Source organism: Sesamum indicum, linkage group LG3, assembly GCF_000512975.1.
Source record: "Sesamum indicum cultivar Zhongzhi No. 13 linkage group LG3, S_indicum_v1.0, whole genome shotgun sequence".
Classification (NCBI taxonomy): Eukaryota; Viridiplantae; Streptophyta; class Magnoliopsida; order Lamiales; family Pedaliaceae; genus Sesamum; species Sesamum indicum.
In genome coordinates this window covers 7,700,775-7,709,594 of record NC_026147.1, presented here as the reverse complement: position 1 = coordinate 7,709,594, position 8,820 = coordinate 7,700,775, and positions in this window count along the sequence as shown.

Genomic DNA, 8,820 nt, shown 5'->3' with positions numbered 1-8,820 from the left:
CACGTATTCATAGCATTTTGGATTTTAGTTTACTTAATCTCATGTTGCTTTTGAGCAGTATGGGTAGTTAGATTACCTTGAAGGTAAATTGAAGGCACTTTTTTGAATCAGGTAAATTGCAGTAGTTGAAGCAAAGGCGAAGAAAGATGAAGAGTAGAAAGGAGAAGAGGAAGAGGAGGAGTCACCATCATTTAGATTATGATTCTTCTGATGATTCTGTTGATCTGCGGCATAAAAGGAGGAGCAGGAAGGCATATTCAGACTCTGATTCCAACGTTAGTGCTTCAGATGATTCGCGAGTGAGTAGGGGCAAGAAACGGTCCGAGAAGAAGAGCAGGAAACATCGCCATGAAGAGGACTAGCTTCTATAGTGGGTGATATGTCTTGTGCTTTTAAGGTTCCTCTAAACTGCTGCTTAGTGTGCCCTATTCAATCTTTAATCTGGTGGTTGATGATCAGCTTCTTGATGAAAATCACTTTATCTTAGTGGACAATGTGTTAGTTTGGTGCATTTGCTATTTTTTAGTTTGAAATGTATCATTTTAATTGTTGTGTTCTTCTGGTTGTAAGAATTCTAATATATATTGAGTATGCTATTTGTGATTCCGACATGTGATCGGTCCTGTTAGTTGAAATATTGCAGTAATGCTTTGGAATTTTATTGAGTTTAAAGTTGTTTTACATGTTAGTTGCTATTCGATTCTTTGGGGGAAGTCTGTCTGTGGGCATCAAAAAGAGCTTAACTATTGCTGCTCCTTTGAACCCAGTGCTATTATTGGAGCAAAGAAAGTTGCAGCATTTCCTAGTGTGTTTTATTTATGTAATTGCATTAGGGCAATGATTTTGTGATTAATATTATCCAATTTGTGGATCAACCTCTATAAAAATCATGATCTGGTGTAGCAGGTTTCTGTTGAGATCATGATGTCCAGGAATATATTTTTATATGTTCTAATCAGCTACTGCATTTTTTTATTAATTTTATCGACCACAAACTTGAGAAGTTTTGCTGAATGATGCTCCCTCCTTGTTCCTGCTTTTTCATTTTCTTGTTTGTGCATCTTTTTTGTGTGTGTGTGTGTGTCTATGAGTGTGTGTGGGGTGTGTGTGTGTGTGTGTGCATATGCGGTGTGTGAGTATGTGTGAGTGTGTGTGTGTGTGTGGGGTGTGTGCGTGTGCAGTATGTGTGTGTGAGTGTGTCTGTGTCTATGTGTGCGTGTGCGGTGTGTGTGTGTGTGTGTGTGTGTGTGTGTGTGTGTGTCATTGTGAAACATATTTTACTTTCATTTTGAAAATAAAAGAAGTGAGGTGTTGCTTTTATCTTCTGCGCCAACGAATACCATCTGCGTCTTGTTACATCTGTCATTCTCCTTCAATTTCTAAGTCTTCATTTCTATCTACACAATCTTTTTTCTCGTGCGGGATGTCACTATAGTTTCGCAATATTTTATACTCATTACGGGTATTGTGTGTTTTTTGTGGTCTATTTATGTCCTTTATACATTTTTGTGTGCTTGCATAGATGTGTATTCTCATTCTTGTTTACCTGATATAAATGAGTATTTATTAAAATGAAAAGCAATAACAGGACAGGAGAGAGTGCATTGTCCCTCTTCTTTTTTCCTTTCAATTAGGAGTGTGCAAAAAAATCGAAAACCGGCCGAACCGATTTTTGGTTTTTTTTTTTTGAAAAAATAGATTTTCGGTTCGATTTTTTGGTCACCAATTCGATGACCGAACCGAGCTGAAAACCGAAATTCTGTAAATAATAAAAAAAAATATTTTTTATACATATAAAAATTATATAATTATATATATATATTATAATATTAATATTATTATATTATATAATTTATATTAGTATTTAGTAAAGAGTCTTTAGTAAAGACTAAAGACTAAAGAAAACTAAAAAAGAGAAGACTGAAGAGTAGAATACAGTACTTGAACTCTCACGACTCTTACAGACAGAGAGAACTCAGAGAAGAGAACAACAGAAAAGAGGAAGAAAGAAAAGAGAGGACAACGACAGGAAAACTCAGAGCATTGCACCGGCGACTGCCGCGACTCGCGACTCACTGAGAAGTGAGAACGAAAAACTGAAACAGAAATTCACCTTGGCACGGGCTCCGGCGACGACCATCTACGGATTGAGTCAGAAAAAGTGCAAAACCAATCTCACACGACGAGTCACGACAGGTAAGATTTCTGGTTTGGTTAATTTGGTATCTTAGACTCTTACAAGAAAATGAAAAAAAATGAACTTACAATATTGCTTTGAAGGTGTTTGATGAAATGCCTAAGTAAACTTGTGCTTAGAAATTGCATTGGTTAATTGCATTGGTGCTTGTAATTGGTTAATTTGCATTACTAATTGGTTAATTTGCATTTGGTGTTTAATTGCATTGGTTAATTTGCATTTGGTGCTTCTAATTGAATTGGTTAATTTGCATTACTAATTAGTTAATTTGCATTTTGTGGCTTGTTGTGCTTCTAATTGCATTGGTTAATGTGTTTGGTTAACATTGTTTTAACATTGTTTTGGCATTGTTTTAATGACATTGTTGCTTACATTATTTGGTTAATCACATTGTTTTGGCATTGTGTTAATATTTGGTTAGCATTAGTATGTGTTTGATTAACATTGTTGCTTTTTATTTGTTATTTGTAGTGTATTCAAATTTAAAATGGAAAGAGCAACATTGGAGAACGAAATGAGATTGGAGGATGCCGATGAAATGAGATTGGAGGATGAAGATGAACGGATTTCAAACACAACTCCAGCTGATGAATCACAATCAAAAAGGCCAAAGAGAAAAGAAACGTATAAAAGATCAAGAGTTTGGGACCACTTCATTGCATTCACTGATAGCGAGGGGAAGCAAAAAGCTAAATGTAAGTATTGTGACCGAAATTATGCTGCTGATCCCACTAAGAATGGCACTTCTACAATGAATAATCATTTGAAAGCATGCAAAAAATACCCACTGAACACTGTTGTTGCATCAAATCACACAATAACTAGTTTCTGTCAGAGTGTAACTGGGGATGCTAATATTAGTTCTTCACATACGAAATTTGATCAAGAAACTGTTAGGCAAGGCTTAGCTCGCATGGTCATCATCGATGAATTGCCATTTAAGTTTGTGGAAAATGAAAGATTTAGGCAATTTATGTCTCTTGCACTTCCACAGTTTGTTGTCCCATCTAGAACGATTGTAACCAGGGACTGCTATAAGTTATTCTTCGAGGAAAAAAGAAGGTTGATGAATTATTTTAAGTCTTCTGGACAAAGAGTTTCATTGACAACAGACACATGGACTTCTAATCAGAGACTGACCTATATGTGTTTGACTGCGCATTATATTGATTCTGATTGAAAATTGCATAAGGTCATTCTTAATTTCATTCCATGTCCAACTCATAGAGGCGATAATGTGGGTTTGTTGATTGAAAAATGTCTGTTGGATTGGGGTATTGATAAAGTTTTTGCTATAACTGTGGACAATGCTTTAGCTAACGATACCACTATTAGTTATTTGAGAAGAAGGTTTGTTAATTGGGGGACGGCTATACTTGATGGAAAATATTTGCATATGAGATGTGTGGCTCATATTATTAATCTTATTGTCAAGGATGGTCCGAAAGAATTTAATGACTCCATTGAGCGTGTACGGACAGTTGTTAGGTATGTTCGTCAATCACCAGCTAGGACAAAAAAATTTAATGATTATGCTGTTGCGGAGAAGATTCAAAGCAAAAAAATATTGTGCTTAGATGTACCTACAAGATGGAATTCAGTTTATATGATGCTAGATACTGCTTTAATTTTTAAAGATGTGTTTGATCGATATGAAACATATGATGCTGATTTTCGTAATGATTTCATGCCTGGTGGGCCTTATGGTAAGATTGGGTTGCCTATGAAAAAATATTGGGATATGGTTGCGAAATTTGTCAATATGTTGCAATACTTTTATGACCTAACCAATCGAGTGTCTGGATCTCTGTACGTGACATGCAATACTTTTTTGGATGAAATAAGTGATGTTGATGATCTGTTGAATGACTGGCTTATGAGTAAGGATGGTTATTTGGTGGACATGTCACGACAAATGAAGTACAAATTTGATAAGTATTGGGGGAATGCTGAAAAGATGAACATGATGTTATATGTTGCTGTTATGTTTGATCCTCGTCATAAGTATAACTATCTCCAATATGTGTTTAAGAATATGTATGGATCAGAATTAGCAGAGAAAATGGGAAATTTGGCCAGATCTGCTCTATACGATGTATTTGAAGAATACAAGAAAATGTATTCTTCTACAACATCACGGCCTTCTTCTATCACTTCATCCAATAAAATAAATGAATTAGATCAGACTCAGGATCAAGATGATGATAGTCAACGAAAGTTGGGTAGAGACAAGAGAAAGAAATGGAAACAAATGGTGTCTGAGATTGGAGGTCAGCATAAGTCAGAATTGGATAGCTATCTTAAGGAGGGAATTGTGACGGATGGTTCTCCGAACTTTAGCATCATTGAATGGTGGAAAGTGCATACGCCAAGATTTCCTATCTTAGCAAGATTGGGACGAGATGTATTAGCTATGTCTATATCTACTGTTGCATCAGAGTCCGCTTTCAATACTGGAGGTCGCATAATTGATGATTTTAGAGCTTCATTGACTCCAAAGATGGCACAAGCTCTAATTTGTTGTCAAGATTGGCTACGTCATACTCCATCCAAACCAGTTGAAAAAGACTATGACGCCATTGATAAAATTGTAAAAGGTAAGTATAGTTTAATTTAATACTTATTGCAATTTGCAAATATTAGTTTATTGAAATATTAGTTTAATCTTATAATTCTTATAGATGTTGGATCAAATACTGGGCGGAGTCAACCATCATTGGGTTATGATGTTGTCATGTTGCGTATCATGATTCATGTAAGTCATAAGTTGTGTTCTTTTTTTGTTGCAACTTTTATAGTTTTACTTTTATTGTTGTTGTTTTATATCTATATATTTTTTTGTTTCTTAAATCTTAGGTGCAAGGTGAATAGTTGATGGAAGATGGATGATGATTGATGACTCGATGTCAATTGTTGATGCTCAATGGCGAAATTTTAATTCAATTCGGCAACTCGCTTTGTACTATTTTTAGATATTGAATATTAACATATTAAAGTTCTACACTTGTGACTTGTACTATTAAATTAAAATTTAATTTTGGTATTTTGGTATTTGTATTTTTGGATAAAATTGCAACATTATCATAATTTCGGCTTCAAATATCAAAATATATTATAAAAAAAAAATGGTTTTTTTCGGTTTTAAAACCGAAAAAACCGAACCGAACCGAAGACATTCGGTTCGGTTTTCGGTTTTCCAAAATGCCGAACCGAATTTTGGATTAACCAAAAATTCGGTTCGGTTCGGTTTGGCTAACCGAAATGGACACCCCTACTTTCAATATGTCTTGTTAGCAAGAGTAGTCTAGGATTTGATGTACTTTATTAGAGGGGATATAATGAGAGAAAATAAGTGGAGGATTGATAAAATCTGACAAATACCTTGGGTGGTTATGATCTGCTAACAAATTCCTGAATTCGTTGTCAGCGACCACTACAAAATGTTGTAGTTTTGAACCCTGACTTAGGTGCATTTAGCCATTTTAATTTTCTTCCTGCTAATAGCGGTCTCTATAATTTTCACCCTTGAATTACATGGCAGTTTCTGTAACATCACCTTGATTTTTGGGTACTCGCATGGAAGAGGGATAATGGTCCTTTTGCTCAGGAACAATTAATCAGTTATATATGTTGTAGTTGATGCTTGACTCATGTTTGTGCTTATATGTGGCTTATTGTTTATTAGGTAAAGAACTAATCATTCACCTGCCCAAGTTTCTATTATTTTTTTGCCTTCAGGTACTTATGGGTAGTTTCATCCATATTTGAGTGGTAACAGTTTCCTAGTAATGTGGTTTTGGTAATGCAAAACCAGGATATTAGGCCTATAAGTTGTTGAATGTATGGTGTTGCTTGATAAATGGCACAACTGTTCTTGTGGCTCTTCTTTAGAAAGTGAATGATTCCTTTACTGGAAGGAGACACTAGCTTTAACTTTTTGAAAGAGAGGTAAGTTTCATGAAGTAGTCAAAATCCATTACAAATTTTTATACTAATTTTGTTAAAGGTTGAGGCGTCTTGTGTGATTTATGTTTCTTGTCGCTTAGGCTTTTGCTGAAATCCCTTAGTAAGTACAAAGCTAACCCAGTGCTAATTGTTTTCTATTAACCATCCCATGTATTCATAGCATTTTGGATTTTGGTTTACTTTATGATCTCATGTTGGTTTTGAGCAGTATGGGTAGTTAGATTACCTTGAAGGTACTTTTCTATTTTTTTTTTTGTTTTTCTTTTAAATTGAAGGCACTTTTCTGAATCAGGTAAATTGAAAATATAAATTGCAGGAATTGAAGCGCAGGCGAAGAACGAGGAAGAGTAGGAAGGAGAAGAGAGGAGGAGGAGTCACCATCATTTAGATGATGATTCTTCCGATGATTCTGCTGATTTGCGGCATAAAAGGAGGAGCAGGAAGGCATATTCAGACTCTGATTCCGAAGTCAGTGCTTCAGATGATTCGCGAGTGAGTAGGGGCAAGAAGCGGTCTGATAAGAAGAGCAGGAAACATCGCCATGAAGAGGACTAGCTTCTATAGTGGGTGATATGTCTTGTGCTTTTAAGGTTCCTCTAAACTGCTGCTTAGTGTGCCCTATTCAATCTTTAATCTGGTGGTTGATGATCAACTTCTTGATGAAAATCACTTTAACTTAGTAGACAATGCATTAGTTTGGTGCATTTGCTATTTTTTAGTTTGATGTAATGTATCATTTTAATTGTTGTGTTCTTCTGGTTGTAAGAATTCTAATATATATTGAGTATGCTATTTGTGATTCCGACATGTGATCGGTCGTGTTAGTTGAAATATTGCAGTAATGCTTTGGAATTTTATTGAGTTTAAAGTTGTTTTACATGTTAGTTGCTATTCGATTCTTTGGGGGAAGTCTGTCTGTGGGCATCAAAAAGAGCTTAACTATTGCTGTTCCTTTGAACCCAGTGCTATTATTGGAGCAAAGAAAGTTTCAGCATTTCCTAGTGTGTTTTATTTATGTAATTGCATTAGGGCAATGATTTTGTGATTAATATTATCCAATTTGTGGATCAACCTCTCTAAAAATCATGATCTGGTGTAGCAGGTTTCTGTTGAGATCATGATGTCCAGGAATATATTTTTATATGTTCTAATCAGCTACTGCATTTTTTTATTAATTTTATCGACCACAAACTTGAGAAGTTTTGCTGAATGATTCCCCCTCCTTGTTCTGACTTTTCCATTTTCCTGTTTTGTGCGTTTTTTTTTCGTCTTGATAAATGGCACAACTATTCTTGTGGCTCTTCTTTAGAAAGTGAATGATTCCTTTACTGATGTTACCAAATGACTGCACAAGACTTCTATTTATAGGCATGTACAGAGCAAGATACGGGGTTGTTGCAGAGTGCCATGCGGCATTGAAAAGCCTTTCAAATTGGCTATCATCCAAAATAAATCGTTTCATATTTGGACTAGATTTGACTGAAATACATGAATTAGATTGTACCCTGTCATGTCTGTCTAAAAATCTAGGGTTTGTTACTGGTGTATTTCTCAACTCATTTGATATCGATTTACTTGGAGCAACTTGGAGATTTTTTAGGATGATGTATACAAATGTCGCTTGCAAGCCATATAACCTGTTCTCCCAACTATAGGATGACGTGTTTGGGCTTGCCATCTCATAAAAGTAAGAGTTAAACATGTGGGTCTTTTTTCCGTGTTGATAGGTTTTTTTTTGGGGGGGGTAAATGTAAGTTTTATTAATAAAACAAGATCGTACGGTACAACAGTGCTCAACTGGTGGTTTCTCCCTCGACAGGCCAAGGGATATGCCATAATCTATATAACGCACATGAACTAACAAAACGAAATAAATTAACATTGATAATCCTCTGTCTAATATCTTCCACAATAATGATGGCTATTATATTCGGTGGTCGCTCCGTATGCTCAAAGCGTCTCAAATTTCGTTCGCTCCAAATGTGGTAAATGCAAGCAGCCAAGAGTGCACGATAAGCCAAGTTAATCATATGTTTTCCTCTCCATTTTCTTGCAGCCCACTCGACGTCCCGTGACCACTCTCTATTAGGCCATTCAAACCGAACAATCCGTCGAATCGCTGTCAGACAGCTTCTGGCATAACGGAATTGAAAGAATAGATGAGTATGTGTCTCCATTGCGCCCTCATCACATAATATACAGGTGCCTAGGTATGATAGCCATGGTTTATCAGCTGTAGATAGTTTCCCCAAAATCACAAGCCATAAGATGAAATTATGCCTGGGGATCTTTAGAGAACCCGAGAGTAATGAAGACCAACCTACCTTGGGTCCCGGTTGATAGGTTTTTATCCGTCCTATTGATTAACTAGTTGGGCTCTTAGCCGGTTGGGCTAGTATGCTTAATTTGTTGGCTTGGTCAAATAATTTTAGGGTACATCATCAATAATATTAAATATGATTACTATTAAATATGTAGATTGAAATATTTTCATATAAGATTACTTTTTAAATGGTATAATAAATGATATAATATTTAAAAAATTATATTGCAAAACAGTTATTTGTGTATGAATTGGTCTCAATAATTCTAAATTTATTGATAAATTATGGGTAAAGATAGAAACAAAAAGAAAGAGATTTAATTTAATTAATATG